Source organism: Notechis scutatus, chromosome 2 (assembly GCF_049901735.1).
Source record: "Notechis scutatus isolate UNSWTSFEM ecotype Mainland chromosome 2, rNotScu1.2, whole genome shotgun sequence".
Taxonomy (NCBI): Eukaryota; Metazoa; Chordata; class Lepidosauria; order Squamata; family Elapidae; genus Notechis; species Notechis scutatus.
The window spans coordinates 69501147-69520881 of NC_142010.1; the positions used below are offsets into that span (position 1 = coordinate 69501147).

Below are 19735 nucleotides of genomic sequence, written 5' to 3' on the forward strand. Positions count from 1 at the left end.
AAGAAAAGACTAATATGGAATTAGTCTCCATTGCCATGCCCACTCCAATTCCATTAATCAGCCCATAGCTGACGCATTTTGCATTTTTGCACATTATGACCACAAAGATGCATTTAGTTCTACATGTAATTTGACTCTCATTTGATATAGAACCTCCTGTTTGTATGAAAAAAGGCATCTATTAGAAGCTGTAATTATGGATAACATTTTTTAAAAAAAATACTGACTTTCAGTGTCCCCCTGAACTCATAGCTTCTACTTGAATGGCAGGCGAAGGCTATAGCCAAGAAAAATGTGCAAAATTACATCTGGTATGGTAATTGTTTCCTTTCCTGGATGTGATAAGCTGTGCATCTTATCACCTCACAGCTGACCTGTTGCCTGCTACATGAGACTGTGATTGAAGATTACTCAGACGTTAAACTGGTACAACTTGCCCATATAACATCTCTTTTTTAGGAGTTGCCCTGATTGCCAGTAATCTTATGATTTAAGGCAGGGGTGTCAAACTCATGTCATCACAGCGTTGTCTCATGATGTATCACAACTTTCCCTCCTTCGCTAAACTGGGCATAGGAATGGCTGGGCATAGGTGATGCATCTGGCCCATGGGCTGTGAGTTTGATAGCCCTGATTGAACGTGCTGGCTCCTCCCTTGAAAGTCCAGCCTGGGGTTTCATGACCACCTTTTCTGAAGTGACAGCACTCATCAGGGAATTTCATCGACAAAAAGCTTACAATTGAGCCTTGTCAATGAGATCAGCTTGCTCTTACATCTACCATCCTTCCTTGTTATGGTCTCACAAGACTATAAAAATCCTCTAGCTATTTGAGAAAATATTTGGAGGAGGAGATCCAGATTTAGTCTGGTCCCAGTAAATGGCAATGGTACTGTTTCTGAGGCTCTATGGTTGACACACCTACTGTTTTAAAGATTCTGATAACTGCATGCTGTTTAGCAGGAGCAGCTCAGAAATCCCAATAAATAAACAGGGCCTGTCATCAAACTTATGCTCATGTCATGTAACATCTCATTCATAGCCTTTGCATTGTGAATGGAACTAGCCACAAATATTATGCAAAGTACTGAATAGAGGAAGCTATAGATTCCAAGCTGCAGCCTTAAAGAGCATTGGTGCACTCTTAATAGGTGCACTACAAAAAGGAGATTTTCTATCAACACAAACTATCTTTCAATGATGTGCCTCTAGAAGTGTGCTGAGAACTTCACTGGGATGGTGGATGCCCAGAGTTTATTTGATTTGTGCAGGGCTGGGTCATATCAGTTTTGATGTACCTAATATTCTTTTTCACAGAGGTATGTAGGATGTATAGCAGACATACTATATAACAACCTTGCAGATGTGAAATAGTCGGAATCATATCAGTATCAAATACAAGCCTTCATAGCCTTCACCCCTAAGAGCAAAAGTCAGGATATAAATAAATATTTCTAGAAGAGATATTCAGGACCCTGATTTCTTCATTTGCTGTTACTTTTTTGTTGGATGTGTTTTACTTTCCTGTTATCAAGTCTGTTACGAAAACAAATAAGTGCTAGGCAAACAAATGATTACCCATAGAACCAGGGGATATGAAATCCAGTCTCATTTTAAGCACACTCTGATGAATTCAGTTATGTAAAACTAATATTTTTATTAGCTAGCAGAATTATGTCTTGAGAGGCAGAGCATTCTGATTACAGTATATAATTTATGCCGGATTTCAGATGCAATGTCATATACATTTTAAGCCCATTTTGTCTACTAATTGTTTCTTCTAATGTCTTGGGCAAATAAGATACAGTACTGGGAACTAGTTATTAATTTTAACATTATATTTCACGGACATCCACAATTAAATCACACATAAAGCATTAGTCCTGTCTTCACTTGCATTCAATATGACACAATGAATTTCCCTCTTTGGCCCTATAACTCCATTTCCTCCCGATCCATGAGTGAAATAAGTTTGTCATTGGCTGCAACGCTACAAAAGCAGCATTCTCCTTGTTATTCTGCTACTCCCTAAGGACAGCTTCAAATGGGTAAAATAGGCCACCTGTTACCTGGATGCTGAGGCCAACTGATCTGTTGTGTATCAGGTATGATCAGAGGTGGGTTTGAGAGTGTAAGGATGTTTAGTTAGTTAATCAAATAATAAATACAAGTTAATTAATACAATATATCAGTTAATTCTCTCTATTAGCTCTTTGTGTCCTGAGTTCTCTCCATAGCCAAACCCATCCTCTTTTTCTAAGTTTTTTGACACCATCTTCTCTTTAGGCTTTGAACGAGGTGAAAATGGGAATAGCAAACTCCATTGTTTAATCTGAGGAAGGAGGTATATTAGTGCTTATTCTGCACTGCACAATGCGGTCCAGAGCTATTTGCACTGTGGTATCTTCCTATGTTTCTTCATTTCACATGACAGTCATAAGAGCTGGAAGAGGCTATTCACAAAGTCCAATTCCCTGCTCTGTGCTGGAATCCAGGTTAAAGCATTCCAGACAGATGCTTGTTTAGCCTGCTTGAATGCATCCAGTAAGGGGAATTCAATCCATCTGTGAAATTGGTTCCACTGCCGAGTTGCTCTGATTGTCAGGTTATTTGATACTTTTCTCCCTGTTACAGATTTAGGAGATGCCCCAAATGGGATATGAAAGGTGAGACAGACAACCCAGCCTCAGAAGCCACACAGAGTCCTGAAGTCAGGTCCTCCCCTGCTGAAACATGACAGCAAAATTGAGAACACACATTCCCTGTAATGAGTGCCACATTTGCCAGTTAGGGCAGCACGCTCAGGCAGCGTCTCAGAACAGATGCAGAGATGCCCATATCTGCATAGATCCTAATAGTCTTAATGAATCAACCCCCCAAATTTATACGGAATTTGCCTGTTGACCAATCAAGCTGAATCCAATGCTGATCTTGACATACCTGCTGCTTACCAACAACAAACATCTGTTCACCAAGATTTTCTGCAGAATTTAAAGATTGACCATTGTGCAGTCATATATGCCTCAGATATGCATGTTTGCCGTTGGATTGAAGGGCCCTTCAGACTTCCTCTGTTAACTTTGGGAGTTCAGGGGGCAGAGAAAAACACCAGCATGTACTCCAAAAGTGCTTTTTCAGGAGGCAACTGGACTTTCTGGTTTTTTCTTTGAAGACGTTTCGCTTCTCATCCAAGAAGCTTCTTCAGCTCTGACTGGATAGTGGAGAATGGAAGGATTTATACTCCTTGCAGACAGCTGGTCATTTGGATCCTTTTAGAGGGTCGTTGAGGCCATTGGGAGGTTTATCTGTGTCCTCAGGGTCACCTGAGTAGTGCAAATGGGTGTGGAGCCTTCTTGGCTGCTGGATATTTTCTGCCTAGGGTCCTTTCACTGTTGAAGACAGGCACAGGCTGTTGGGGATGAGTCTGTGTTGTCTGCTTCTCAAACTGAAATTTAGCATGTATTCCATTTTCCCTTCCACTTCTTTTCTTTTTCCTGATTGCCTGAAAAAAAAAACCATCCTTAAGATGGCTATTAGCTACAAATTAATGCCTTAAGGCTGGCTTAATTTTTTTTTTAAGTTGGGGCATGCAACATGGCAGTGGTCCCAAACCGTTTTGGCACCAGGGACCAGTTTCATGGAAGACAATTTTTTCCATGGACGAGAGGAGGGGATGGTGTCAGTTTCACTTGCTTGCATGCTGCTCACCTCCAGCTGTGCAGCCTGGTTCCTAATAGGCCATGGACCAGGGTTTGGGGACCCTTGCAATAGGAGATGGGGTGTAGTGAATGAAGGGCCATGTTTAGCTTTGGAGTAGCTTGTTCAAGAACACACTATAAAAATGATTGGGCCAGGACATTAATTTAATAAGAGTGAGATTTAATTACAAATTAATTAAATACATTGCCATGTTTCCCCTTTCTTCATGTTAACAAATATAAAAAAAGCATTTTGAAGAAAGTGGGGAGTTACCTCCAAAGCACTGTAAGAATCACAAGATGTGCAATCTTATATTATCTATACAAGATGTGCAATCTTTATTCAGGGATAACTGATAATATTTTTGAGCTCCAGCTCAGGAAGATAGTTACCTAAGACATACTAACATACATTTCACTATATTGCATTTAGCCCCAAGGGCTCTGCTAATATATGGGCTTCAACAGGGACATATCATTCCAGTTGTCAATTCTGACTTGGTTATTTCAGATATATTTAGTTTGGCGGTTTCCCAACATGAAGGAAAGTTGTTTGACATATTTTATCATATTAGCAGGAAAAAGGGAAAAGGAGTTGATCAAGATAACTATGGAAATTCTTAGTCATCCAAGTCATGGTTGTTCCAAAGGGGCTTTTTAAGAGGCAGCTGAACTTTCTTGTTTTTCTTTGAAAATGTTCGCAGAGTTGAAGAGCTGAAGAAACTTCTTGGATGAGAAGCAAAATGTCTTCAAGGAAAAACAAGGAAGTCCAGTTGCTTCTTGAAAAAGCATGTTTGGAAGATGATTAAGAGGTGCCACAATGTCCATTTATGGACCCCAAATTTATGGACCACAACAGCACAAGGGCACACAACTGATATAAACTAAATGTAAACCACTCCAAACTCGATTGCAGGAAGTACGATTTCAGCAACAGAGTGGTCAACGTCTAGAACTCACTACCTGATTCTGTTGTCACCTGCTCAAATCCCTTTATCCTCAAACTAACCTCTATTGGCCTCACCCCATTCCTAAGAGGTCTGTGAGGAGCTTGCATAAGCATGCAATCTTGCCTACTATCCCTGTCCTATTGTCCCCAATTATTAGTCCCTATTTCTTAATAAAAGTTTTATTTAAGTTTTCACAAAAAATACAAATACAAATAAAATATCTTTTTTTGAGAACAGTGTGGCCCCAGGTTATCACTTCTCCATACAGACATAAACTCAATACATATTTATTTTATACATTCTAATCCATAGCTTATAACTATTTTCACAATTTTTTCAATAGCTTTTCCCTTTCTTTACTTCCTATAGCCTTATTTTAAATTATCTCATTCCTTTCTTAATTCAATTACATATCTTTTTCTAATTTTTAAAATCTTTCTAATCAATGTTTTTATACTTTCGTCTGTCCTGTTTACAATTTCATATTATCTTTTCTCATAAAACAAATTTTCCCCTGTAATTACTAGACTGGAGTGTAACACCTTTGTATCTTTTTTCAAATCTTTTTTAAACATTTAAGTTACATCTTTATAATTATAACATTCATTTTCTAACCTCTATTTTATAACACATACCTATTTTCAATTGAATTCTGCTTGGTACATTCCCTTAAAATACACACTAAATTCTTAAAAGAAAAAAGTATATATGTATATATATCTGTGTATATATGTATAACAATAGTAAATGGAATAATTATTCTATTCAAGTACAGCTCTGCCATTAATAACAATCTTTTACATTTCTATTTCTTTTAACAAACATTACCTAGTAATATCAGTTGTCTTTCACTTTAATCATCTATATTTCATATTTTACTTATTACTGTCTTTCAATAAATAACCAAATTTTTTTAATTTTTAATTTTTGTACGTTTTTCCTGTACCTCTGTATCTTGTTTCTGTTTTTGTAGCTTCTTTTCGTTTCCCCTCTTCCCTCTCTTCTTCTTCCTCCCCTTTTTATTCCCTTTTCTATCTGATTCTCCCTTCTGTGATCCTCCCTTCTGCTTCTTCCTGATACTATGATTACTTTTCAAATTACTCTTTTTTTGGTTGTTGCTTCAGTGCTTAAGTTTTAAACTCCCTTTCCCCCTTTCCTTTTTTACCCTGCTTAAAATTGCTTGGTCATTAAAGATGGCTTATTCGTTGTCCCACCCTTCTTGTTCTGCCAGCGTTTCTTGTTTTTCATAGTTCAAGATCTCCATTTCTAAAAATTAAAATACAAAGCCAAAAGATCCTCTTCCATCTTCTGCTTCTTCTTTTTGTTCTTTAAGTCTCATTTTGAACTCTTCAAGGAGTGATGCCATTTTAAATTTTTTTAAACAACCCCCAATTGATTTTATTTTGTTTCATTAGGATCCTCCATCCAAAGTTCCAGGAATCATCCAATAATCCAAAACTGTTTCTTGCTTCTTTTCTCACTTTCTCTTTCCAGGGGCTTTGTTCTCTTGTAACAAAGTTTCAGCTACAATGTATCTTTTGCAAGTGTTGTTAAAATTCCACTATCAATTTTTTTTAAAGTTCCAGGTGGTCTCCTCCATTTTCCAGATTTCACCCTCTTGTTTCCTTTTTCCCTCCGCTGCTTTCTTTCTTTTTTTTAAAGAAAGTTTTTAAATTATCCAAGAATCTTTATTCCTTTGACACTTTATTTTCAGCTAGAATAGCCTATTAATGTCAAAGTGGATTAGTATCAATTTCTTATTCGAATCTCTTCTTCTTAATGTTCCAAGTCAGTTAAAACTGTCAGTGTTAGAGGAAAAAAACCAATTCCGTTTCCTTTCCCTTTCTCTTTCACAGCTTAAAATCTTTTTTAGGAATAGTATTAGTCTTTAAAATTCAGGTTCCAGGTACCTTAAATAGATGTTCTCCATTCAACCCGGTCAGTCAAACTTTCTCCTTTAAATTTCCTCCTGCACAATCTTGTCCGGTTGGGTTCTTCTTTGAGGTGGCCATTTCTGACCACCGCTGCAACCGCCTTTGGGAAAGGGAGTAATGGCCAGCCAAGGAGGAGAGATGCAGCTCTCTTCAACCCTGCTGATGGCTCCCCTTTCTTCCCCACCTCTACGGGGTGGCTTCAGCCCCGAATCTGGGCGGCTTGGGGCACTCCAGCGGCGAGCACAGATCAAAACCACGGACAATTGCGATTTTGGTCTGTCGCCAAAGAAGCCCAAACCGGAAGTCCTCCTTAGTCCCTATTTCTTGTATTTAAATTTATGTTTATTCTTGTTTCTGTTGTATTGTAAGCTTTTGACAAATAAATAAATAAACTTATATTTGACAATGCTAAGATGGTGTAATCTATTCTTATTTTATGTACATCTACTGATTTCCATGCTATCATTACTACAAATGATAATAGTTTCATTTCCTTCTCGTTTGTTTTGTTTTCCTAGTTAATTATACAAATTAGCTTCCCTCTCTAGGGCCTGACAGAGACGTCACAGCATAAAACATGGAGACCAAGTTCAGGAACAGTTACAGAAGTAGTAACCTCTTTTTGAAAGAGCCATGAGATACGGCTTCTGCTGCATAAGTTACAGGGTTGGCTTAGAAGAAGAATTGAGTCCAGGACTAACAGCCTTGCACCTTCACCAGCAGATGACAAGAATACAACTCTTGCAATGAAAGGTCTGCTCTGGCCATTTCTGTAATGAGGGAAGGTCTGTTTTCAATCAGTGTTGCTCCTTGCTTTCCCTTAAGTGTATTCTATCATTGATTGTCCCCTAAGGGCTGCTGGCTAGATAGCAGTGCATCAAATAATTGGAAAGTCAAACTCTGTGCTCTATTACTCATGTTAACAGGCTCTCTAGATAGTAGATGTTTCAGATTGAGAGCTAATCATCACCGTCACCAAGGTCTGTGTGTTCCAGTGCATATGCCCTGCTGCACATTCTTCAATCACACAAGACGCCATTCTGGCAACTGCCAATGATATGGTCCGTTCCATTTTGCAATGCAAAAATGAGAAACAGAAGCAGCAGGAAGGTGTGGAAGACAGTAAGAACCTGAACAGTGATACCTAATTGTCCCCTTTGGCAATAGGTTGCCCATGCAGGACTTCTAGTTTCTGTGGCTTTAACTTTCCCTGAGGAGCTCCACTTCCCTCATAGAAACTGAAGAACCTATGACAAGACTGGTCCCCTTGAGTTTGAGTTCATTCAAATCCATGTTTTGATTTAGTGCCTTGCCTAATGAATAGATGATTATACCTTCTTTCTCAAATATGAATTTAATCCCAATGAGTCACACTTTTAGTCCAGGAATACAGCATCAACTATCTTTATGTATCTTTTCAGGGATTCTTTTAATGAGTAATTTATTAAAAGCTAAATAAGTACAATTTTACTTAGCCAGCAAGTTTGTGTTATTATTCATCTGTTCCACTTTTCTGTTTCCCCCAAGAATCAAGGCAGCTAATCTGTTCATGAGGCAATGATACAATTTCTTACAGACTTTAGGAACAAAATCATTTATGTATGTATGTCACAGTAATCAGCATATTTTAAAAACAGGGACTGTTTAATTGTGGTGCCAGCCACAAATGAACCTCCTTCCACAATAAATTGCTGCTTTTTGGGGTTTTGGTTGTTTGTGGAAATATAAATTGGCACCCACATTTATTCCTGCTATGTGGTTCATTGCAAAGAAATCCTCCATATCCCTCCACTTGAGCTGAAACATAGGATAGGATAAATTGCTATGAGCATGGGCTGAATGTTTGTTTGTATACGGTAACTGGGAGTGAACCCTTTAGAGAAAAACCAAATAACAACTATTCAAAACTATTCAAAAAATCTGAGAGTTTAAAATACTCTAAATACTCAGTGTCACTTGCATTCTTTTCCTATTAATGGCATAATAAATAGAAGGAACCAGATAGCAACTTTTGTGAGTAGCACGTTTTATTAAAAGCATGAGCTTTTGTGAGCAGCAGCTTACTTCATCAGATGCATAGAATACCATGGCATGGCTGCCGTCAATCCACATGGCTGTTATCTTGAAATTGTCACTGTAATACAGTAATGGTATTCTGTATTTTAATAAGAGCAGAAGCATCAACATAGGATTCACTAAATCCAGCAAGAGGAAGCCCAAGGAATTCCCCCAACAAATGACATAGTTGACTTTATCCTAATTGCTTTCCAGATGGACAACAAATCCCAGAACTCTCAGCCAGAATGGCTGTTGGCATGTGGTATATAAACTATAATGGAAGAGTGGGTAACTCACAGAGCAGGTGTTTCTCCAACCCAGCCCTTTTTTTTTAAACTATCAGATAGGTTTCAAGTAGTTTTAAGTAGTAGTAATATCAAATGTTTCAAAAACAGCCATAATTAAAATTTAAAACCAACTCTAATAAATAAACTAAAATGCAATTTAAGATATTAATAAACAAACTGAAATTCAAATATGCATAAAAAAAGAATTAGATTTGACAGTGTTAAGTTGTTGCCAAAATAAAATAATTGCTTGCACTGGGCAAACTTCCAATGGTAGAGGAGAAGAATACCAGGAAACTGACTGGGAGGCAACAGTTTCTCTAGCTGGGAGTGTAAAGAAGACTTATTCACTGTACAGGGGCTATCCTGGTCTCCTCCAGCCTTGAACTGCTTGAATATCAGTGTCGGAGCTTTTAAGAGATCTAACAGTTCATGTTCAATAATTTCTAAAAAAAAAAATGCCTGTCAAAGTTTTATAGAATTGTGAGATGTGATGCAGTTTGATGTAGGTTTTAGAAAAGTCCTGTCCACCTAAGCCAGGAGGAGATGGGTGGTGTAATCATTAAACAATATTTTTTAAAAAATAACCTTTAGTTCAAGATACTCATTCCTATTTGCTTTTAAGTGGATAAGTACCTATATTTTTCATCACACTAAATAGGCCATTTTTCAGGCTTTGATAAATTTCCCTCCTTCAAGAACAACTGGCTAAAGGAAAGGAAAATGTTTTCACGGAAACAGCAAAGGTTTTCTCCTCTTGCCTTTTCTACTTTCTTTAGACACAAATAATAATGAACACAGAATGGATGTTTAAAAAAACTATTTGCATCCTTTTGCAAATGAAGACAATGATCTTGTAACAGAGTACTAAAACTCTAATGCACTTATAATCAAGTTGGAAGGATGGATTTAGGACACAGTGTCATAGTCTAGCTTTGGGCATGTCATTATTTCTTAAAATAATGCAGTAGTATGTTTTGCACTACACACTTGAGTAGAGCACAGAAGAACCAAAAATTAGGGTTGGAGAAAGCAGAGGAAAAGGGTGCTTTAAAAAACAAGGCATCCTGCCTCAAACTCTTAAAGCAGCCAAGTCCTTTGGAAGGTTCAACATGGCTACTTCAAGGCTGCTTATTTGTCTGGAATACTCTACCCGACTCTGTAGTTTCTTCCTCAAACCCCAAAAACTTTAACCTTAGACTGTCTACTATTGACCTCACCCCTTTCCTAAGAGGTCTGTAGGGGCGTGCATAAGCGCACCAACGTGCCTACCGTCCCTGTCCTATTGTTTCTCTTATTCTTTTATTTTTCTTATATGTACCCATTTCATGTATTCACAACTATGTATACACTTATACTTATTATCTTGTAAACAATTGGCAAATCAAATAAATAAAAAAATAAAATTAAAATATGCTATTACAGGCATTTCACTGTCGGAGGCATTGCCTGTGCATTTATAGACATCTTTAGGACCACCTCTGAAATCACTGTCCCAAGACTTCCAAAAAGATATGACTGCTTTAGTATGAGTAAAGGACCCAAGAAAGGGTCCTTTACTTATACTAAAAAATAATTGCAAAGTGTCCCTTTGATGTGTTTGCACAACTCATATCAAAAATTGTTCATTTCTGCCAGTAAACAAGATATCATTATTTAAAATAATATTAAAATAACTGATACCTTGTTTTGGGATATTATATAATAACATTAGGGCTAACTTAAGACATTTTGTATTCTAAAAGGAATACCACCATTGCTGACTACCAGTAAAAGACAACTGGTCTGGCAGTCAGCATTGATGTGGAACAATGTCTTCTATAGCAAAAGACAGATGGCCATATGAACCAACACATTCTTCTCTAATCTTTTGTCAACTTGTACCGAAGGTCAGATCAGAAATCCAAATTTAAATCAGAAATTTAAACAAAACTGCTCACTATAATCTGGAAACCCATTACAGGCTATCCTTTTACTTATTTATTTGACAGATTTTGAGGCTGTCCAACTCTTAGACAACTTTGGGTAGCTTCCAATTAAAAAACAAAAACAAATAAAGAACACAACCGACTGGAGGAATAAAATATCCACCATGACAAAATATAATCACCTTGTTCTCAAAGCCTGGGAGAACAATCAGATTTTAATGATTTCCTAAATGATATAAAGTTACATGAAATTTGTACAACGAAAAGAAGGTGTTTGCATATGTATTAAGATTAGTTAATCCAAATGTAAACTTTTTCAGAGAATAAATTCAGTTTACATCAAGGAATATATATATATTGGAAATTGAAATATGCATATTTGATCATGTATACAAGTTAGCTTTTTAATTAATGAAGTGTAGTTGATGGCACAACATGTAGATAATTTCTAATACATTGTATTGTATGTATTTTTGTGTGCATCAGAAAGAGAGAAAAATAAATAAAAATACAGAAGATACATTAAAATAAGAGTACAATAACAAATAAAATGAATCACAGTTGCTCCAACACATAGTCAATTGATTAAATACGACTTTTCTTCAGAAAAGCAACATATTTCTCAGTGGCTTATATAACAGTTATTGTAAACAATAGAAGTGTTAGGTTTGAAACCTAAAACAAAACCTCATTTTCACCTTTGCTTTCATGCTGATGGACATTTTGTTAGCAACTTCAAATTTCTGTAAGGAGAAGTATAATATATTTACATCTATTTAGAAAGAAAAATTTCCATCTTGCTTCACTAAGCACATTATGTGAAAGGAGATGAAATGAAAACAAAATATACAAGCATGGCTCAATGCAAGATAGCGGAAAGCACAGTCACGCCTGCTTCTCTGCAAAGCAGCGTGAGGTCACTTTTTACCCGTCTCCTTATCTTGGCACCTGAGATGTCTTTCGTAAAGACGATTAGGTTGGGTGGAGGGTTAATTATCTGCTCCATGGCCAGGACTAAAATATTACTCTGCATTATTACTCTGTGCTAATTAAATTGAATTTGCCCATGGGGAATGTTTGGAGTTTGATGACGTGTATTATTTACAATTAGTTCTGGGGCTCTTTTAAGATAACTACTATATATCCTATTCTTTAGCAGTACTAAAGAATATTCCTGTTTTACATTTTACACCTGTGTCCACCACACTGCATCTCATAAAAATATATCTTGTTTTATAATAGGGAAAGTAAACAGCAGTCCAAACTTCACAACTGTGTTATAAACCTTCTTAAAAAAATACAATTCTGAATACATGTACCTCTTAACAATTCTTATTATATTATAACAGATTTAAAGTTAGTAATGTTAAAGTTAGTAATTCTAGAACTAGAAAACCTTGAATTACGCCGTCTTCGGTCTGACTTAAGCATGGTATATAAAATCATACATTGCAATGTCCTACCTGTCAGTGAATACTTCAGCTTCAACCATAACAACACAAGAGCACACAATAGATACAAACTCAAAGTAAACCACACCAAACTTGATTGCAGGAAATACGACTTCAGCAATAGAGTGGTCAATGTCTGGAATACTCTACCCGACTCTGTAGTTTCTTCCCCAAACCCCAAAAACTTTAACCTTAGACTGTCTACTATTGACCTCACCCCTTTCCTAAGAGGTCTGTAGGGGCGTGCATAAGCGCACCAACGTGCCTACCGTCCCTGTCCTATTGTTTCTCTTATTCTTTTATTTTTCTTATATGTACCCATTTCATGTATTCATAACTATGTATACACTTATACTTATTATCTTGTAAACAATTGGCAAATCAAATAAATAAATAAAATAAAATAAATAAATAAATGTTCTGCCTTTTTAATCTTTTTTTTCTTTTTCCCACTTTTCTTGTCTTAGTACATTTGTTGCTGGGGCCAAATCTGGTGTGCCTTTACATGTGAACAGAGAAAGTAATTTTAACTTTCGGAAATGATTAGATACATGTCATGCCAATTCTAAGTGGGAATGTGAGAAATAAGGTTTGGGGAGCAAAATCTAATCTACTTATCTTCCCTGTCCTGTTCTTTTTTCTTTTTTTTGGTTTGGCTATAAAACTTCATTTCGGAACCAAAAACTATAATGTTTGATCGTTCACACTTCCCTATAAGGAGGCTAGAGGTTTTTACTTATGAAAAGTTAAGAGTATAGCCCATAGTAGCTTTCTCTCTTTGCTGAACATTTCATAAAAACAGTGCACAGTCTAGTCTGCCTGTAACCTGGGATTGCACTCTTACTATCACTGATGGGACATTGTAGACTGTGGTCATTCAATATTTTCCTGATCAAATGTGCTAGCTTTAGTTGCGTTAATGTATGATAACATAAGGGCTCATGTGAGACTGAAAGTACACCTGTATCCATGGGCTGTCAGACTTCTGAACGGAAAATAACTTCATGTCAACATAGTATGACAGACTTGTGGGGCCAGCACGTTGTGCAACAAAGTCACCTAGATCTGGGTTAGGGACTTCTATCCTCACTGTGAGTTGTGTTGGGTGGGGTGCACGAAGGGAGGCTCAGCCAATCTCATTGTACACATGTTGTACTCTTGACAATAAAGGTAATTAACTGTATCAACTGTGCCGCCAACGTCATGCTACACATGCTTGTGCTTGTCTTTGTCTTCCCGTGTTGGGAAAAGATGAGATTGTGCACCTGTATGGCACTCATTGCTGAGCATGGCAGGAATGACATTTCAAACTTGCAAATTTGTTTCAGAGTTAATTCTCCCATATCATATTGTAAATTTAACATGCTACTGGAAGTATAAGCTCTACTCTTTGCAAGAGTTTTGACTATTTGGGAGTTTTATTAGTTCATTTGCTAATTGCAGTGTATCGTTAGGGATCTAATGCACATTCTACCTTGAAATTACTTAGATCCTAACAATAGATCTGGATTCATTCACAACAGTGGGAGAATGTCTTGCAACATCCCACTTTCACAATCACTAGGACAGTGGTGGGATTCAATTTTTTTTACTACCGGTTCTGTGGGCGTGGCTTCATGGGCGTGGCAGGGGAAGGATACTGTAAAATCTCCAGTCAGAGGTGGTTTTTGCTGACTCTCAGAACTACTCAAAATTTCCGCTACCAGTTCTCCAGAACTGATCAGAACCTGCTGAATACCACCTCTGCACTAGGAGCTGAAGACTGTCTTAAATAAAAATAACAAACCTGTCTGTTAGTTTTCATTTAAAAATCAACAAAACCTCTAAGAAAAGAAAGTAAAAGATGGCTGACAGAGCTTGGACAAGGTTCTTGGTTAAAACTTAATTTTTCAGATGCTGTTTAAATACACAGACAGTGGCAAGAGAACAGAAAAGAATAAAGGCAAGGTGCCAAGACACAGATACCAAGTAAAATAAACTATACAGCAAGAGAATTAAGGAAGAAGCCAAAGAATAAAAAGACTTAAAAGGAAATATAATCATGTCCCCGCCCATCAAGGAAACAAAACAGACTTGCAAAGCCTTCCAAAAGGCTACCTGGCACCATGTAATTGACATTCTTTCCAGGGGTGGGATTCTACCAGTTCGCACCTATTCGCTAGAACCGGCTGTTAACATTCTAAGCAGTTCGGAGAACCGGTTGCTAGAAGAAATTATTGGCCTAATCCTGTAAGGAAGGCAGGAAGGAAACATTCTGGTGTTGCTTACAGAAACTGCCTCTCCGTTAACCTTATTACATTCTTGGCAGGACTAGACTTCCTGTCTCAGGAACTTCCCTGGAGTTTTTTTCCCCTCCTTTGCTGGTGTGGAGTGACCATTCAAAGTTACAATGGCATTGAAAAAAAGTGACTTATGACCATTTTTCACACTTACGACTGTTGCAGCATCCCGACAGTCATGAGAGGCCAGGCGAGGAGATGCGTGCCTCAATGTGAGTGATATTGAGTTGACCACACCCAGCCAATAACATGACCACCAAGCCATGTCTACCCAGTCACATGTCCACCAAGCCACGCCCACCACCTAATCCACGCCCACAGAACCGGTTGTTAAAACATTTGAATCCCACCCCTGATGCTTTCCTCACAATCTCTCGGCTTTGCTTACTGGGAAACCACATTAATGGAGAGGGGAGAGAACTGCTTGCAGAAATTCCAACATGCTATGAAAGCCAGTACTGGAATCATGCTGATGAATCAAGCAAAGTAATAATCTAAAATTAAATATAATCTAGTCATACTTAGATGAAGAGGAATTTGGAAACATGAGAGATGTATAATGGAAACCCATCAAGATGCACTGCAAAACACAGATATATATATTCATTACAAACTCGAAAAGGGCCTTTCCACTCCTTTCGGTGTTTCAAATTTATTTAGTACATAGGGCGGTCTACTTCTGCAAAATGCTCTTTGCCAGGATCGAAAATTATTCTGGCTGAATCACTTTTACTATAAACTGTGGGCTTGAGGTCTCTAACCTTACAAATAAACCTCTACAACCCAGTAATTGTTGCATCTTAGCAATTTATTCATGTAATGGGCACATTAGCCTTCATCCTTTTTATTGATTCTCAGTCATTCTCTTGCTAGTAGATTGTTCCAGGGGAAAGTAGAGATTATTAGTCTAAAATTGGGCTGTGGTGCAGTGATGTGATGAACTAACTTCTGCTCTTCCAATGTCTCCTCACTTAATGTCAGCTAAGTTAATCTGCAGCTCTTTCCGATGCTATCAGCTTCATGTGCAGCGTATTTAATTAGCCTCTTGCTTTAAAAGCCAGCCCTGGGTGTCACTTAAAAGATGCATTTATTACATACTGGAGTGACAGAATGAATTACGAGCTCTCATTATGAAGCCAGTCTGGAGAAATTGGATTACTGAACTCTTAGTGATCAAATACCCTTTCACCCTTTTTTTCCTCTCTCCGGCTTTCAAGGAAAAGCCCAAAGCGCCATCTTCTGCTCGCTAACTGGAACCAAAAATAATGTGAGCACTCAGCTCCATCCAAAGGGATTTGCTAAGAGGGAGATCTTTGGCATTTAGAACTAGCCTTCTGTTCCTCAGTTAAATCACTTACCTATTCTGCTTCTGTGGGCATGCCAGGTGCCAAACAGAAACGCTGAAACTTCCTAACAGCTGTCGAATTGGACAATCAGAAGTGATTGATAAAACCAGCAGACTGACTTTGGGAAACACAAGATGCACCAGGAGTTAGAAAACCTGAAGAGGGACACGAAACTGAAACAGGCCTTCATATGAATATACTTCTGTATTCTCAAAGGATAAAGCATCCAACAGAACTAGGGAAACTTGCATATTGCATATTGCAAACTTAAAATTGAGTACAGGGGAGGGCACTGTCAGACATCCTTTGTACCCTTATAGAGGCTCGCTGACACAAATGAATATATATATTTTCACACTCATCTTGATGAACCTGGAACATGGGCCATGCTCTCTCTCTCTCTCTCTCTCTGTGTGTATTAACATATAGGCATTCTGATTCTCAAAAAATAAGTTTTTTTTCAAATATAGAGATGATAATAATTATTAGAAAAATAGGTTTGGATGGATAATTCTGGGAAATCTTAACCAAAGCTACCCCACACAAGGGTGTTATGAAATTAAAATGGGATAATCCATGAAGTATTTGTTCCATTTGTGTCCTAGCTTTCCTCCACAGATATCAAACGAATATATATGTAATCTTTTCATTGTATTCATTTGCTTAAGATCTTCTATTTAACTACAAAATTATGTATAACGATGTATCACTTGAAGTTCTTGAAGGAAAAATAAATCCTGTACAAATATGACTACTGACGTTACTTTGTAATAGACAGGAAGAGACTAAGCAACAGAAAAGTCTTCTGTTTTATTTCCCCTGCAGATGAATATAGCAAGGAGAGTGGGAATTGGAAACTGAAGTATTAACTGTGTGCAATGTGTGTATTCCTGAGAAGAGGAATCTAATATCATCTCTGATGGGCTGACATCAGCCAAGATCTCTTTCTACAGTTGGTACTTGCTGTCTTTGAGAAAATAACACAATATTGTAGGGATAAACGTACTAAACAAACTACTTCCTGCTATAGAAGTTTTCTAATTGAATTAAAAAATAAGTATCAAAATACATAACTGTGAAAAATAGATAATCTTTCTTCAGGATTTCTTCATGTTTCAGTCAGAAGCCAGCTTTGGAAAAGCCATTTACAAAAATTCAACCAAGGCATTTGTCCAGTCTCTGCTTGAACAAGCAAAGGAGAATACGTAAATTCCTTAAGCAATCATTTCCATTTTCCTAATATTCAGAATTAACATTTCTATTGTTCTGCTGACTGAAGACTGCAATTTGGCAGTTGGAAACTCACCAGGCTCCAGGTTGACTCAGCCTTCCATCCTTCCAAGGTGGGTAAAATGAGGACCCAGATTGTTGGGGACATTATGCTGACTCTGCCACTTGAAGAGAGCTGTAAAGCACTGTAAAGCAGTATATAAGTCCAAGTGCTATTGCTATTGTGTGGGATAATTATTCATGCCTTGCACTCTGGGATAATGGAGAACAAGTCTTGATGCAGGATCCAATCTGGGTTGGTCATGAGGACAAGCAGTTTTGTGTGCACACTCTGCTCGAGAGAAGTTTTCTGAAGATGGGCTTCAGTATGTGTCCAAAAGCCCAGAAGACAAAACTGTTGGTCCTGGTGACCAACCCAGATTGGATCCTGCAACATTATCGTGGGACACGTATATTTGCCTTCATTTGTGGAACAAGTCTTGATCATCATGCCAATAGGATGATGGACAAACGTATCTCAGGGAAAAGCTGTTTCACAATGTAAGTGCCATCCTTGAATAAATCTTCCTCTGAGGCCCCCATTCCTTTACCTTTTTGTGAACTGTGAACACTTAAGTGTCCCGCTTTGGGGACTGCATAGAAAACAGATTATAGCAAGGGTCTTCAAACTTGGCAAGTTTAAGACTTGTGGACTTCAACTCCCAGAATTTCTGAGCTAATACGACTGGAGGAGGAATTCTGGGAGTTGAAGTCCACAAGTCTTAAAGCTGTCAAGTTTGAAGACTCCTGGATTATATAGTATGTGAAAACAAGTTTGTAAGCCCAGGGGAACCAAACCATTTAGGACTTTACAAGATGCTGCCTGGACTTTGAACAAATCCAGAAACCTACTGAATTGGGTAGGCCAGAAATTTGGGGACTCTTTTTTTTTTGCTCGTGAGTGGGAGAGATAAAGGGAGCAAAACAATTGTCCTAAGAGTCATAAGACCTAATATATTTATTTTGCCTCTTTGTTTTACATCCAAAAAAAGCAACCTCATGATGCTGAAAATCAGAAATGTTTGCTGCTTTATCTCCAGGTATTTGATGTAGGATTACTCTGAGGTTGCAAGAGACAGGGGCAGCGGCGGGGGAACCTCTAGTTATGTTTTTATAGGTTGCAGATCATATCATTAAGTACACAGAATCGCAAGTACCAATGGACATGGCTCAATTCTCAGATTGGTATCAGTTCAGGAGATGGCCTTCGCCAAGCTCCTAATGTCCACAAGTTTGATAGTTCATAGAAAAGCAGTAAAAAAAGAAAAGGAGGAAGGTCTTGCCCTGAGGTATGTTGATACTGGCAATTAGTTCAGTTGCTGGCATTCTTGTTACCCTGCCCCTCTTTCCTCTCAATACACTTTGAGAGAGAAATGTGTGCTTGGAAAAGGAATTCCCACTGGGTTCAGGCAGAGACCAAAAGCTCAACCCTGGGAAAGGATGGGATGATAAACAAACCAGTGGTAAATGAAATGTAGACAATACCACCAATAAAAATTACATTAACCGCACTCATTGAAAAGAAAAAGAAAACTGAGACTAATGGCAATGAAGCAGAGGCATCCCAGCAGTGGCAAACATAAATATGAGCAGGAAGTTGGGGCTGGCATTAAATGAGGAGGTAGATAATGGTACAAAAAGATTCTCCTCCAGTGTCTAATGGCCAGGCAGAAAGGAGGTGTCTATCTATGGCAAGTAGAGAGATCATCCATAAGTTGCTGCTGAATTGTAAGAGTCTGTGGAAAGGGAGAACGTCTGAAATTATTGGAAGACATAATATTAGCTGTATTTATTCAATTTATCAATTCAATTATTTAATTGAATGCTTGGAAAATATAATTTAGGCAGAGATCAAAAGCCTGGCTCTGGGAAGAGATGAAATGGTAAATAAATCAGTGGAAAGTGGTTAAATTGAATTAAGATGGCATAAGATTAAATTAAGTCAACTCAAGGATATCTTTCCTTTTAATTCTCCCATGTCTTGATCTAGTCCTTCGACATTTTGGATTCTATTTTACATTTTTAGTTACTTATGCATAAGAATTTTCTGTGACTACGGAAGTGGAGTGACGGGGGCTTACTGGGGCTCAGAAAGATGGGAATGATGACTTTACAGATACAGCAGTAACGTCGCCACGCACCTTTCAACCAGACGCGGAAAAAAACCAACCAATAACCCTGGTATCCGACTAGCGTTTACAGCAAGTCTCCAAACTTGGCAACTTTAAGACTTATGGACTTCAACTCCCAGAATAGCCCTGGTTTACAGGAAGCACATGCGCGCATTCCCCCCCGGAAAAAAAAACCCAACAACAACCAACAACCACAACCCAGAAAGGGTGCCAGTTCTCGCAGCCCTTCACACGTGAAAAAGGCGGAAGGCGAGAGCGGGTCTTCGTCCCTTGTTAGCCACCTCCCTTCCTCGCCCCTGTCATCTCTCAGCCAATGAATGCTGCGAATTTCGGTATCCTCCATCGCCATTCGTCACCGAGCGCAAGAAGGAGGGGAAATGAACCCTCCAATAGCCTCCCGAGTT

General features: G+C 38.1%; 1 long non-coding RNA gene across 1 annotated transcript; it reads right to left on the minus strand.

The window, feature by feature from the left end:
- Positions 1-1498: 1498 nt before the first annotated feature.
- On the minus strand, positions 1499-19584 carry LOC148132067 (uncharacterized). Its single transcript, XR_015747561.1, has 3 exons — positions 19341-19584; positions 17237-17345; positions 1499-3501 (listed from the first exon to the last, which is right to left on the minus strand). It is a non-coding gene; the product is annotated as an uncharacterized LOC148132067 (long non-coding RNA).
- Between the last annotated feature and the right edge of the window lie 151 nt (positions 19585-19735).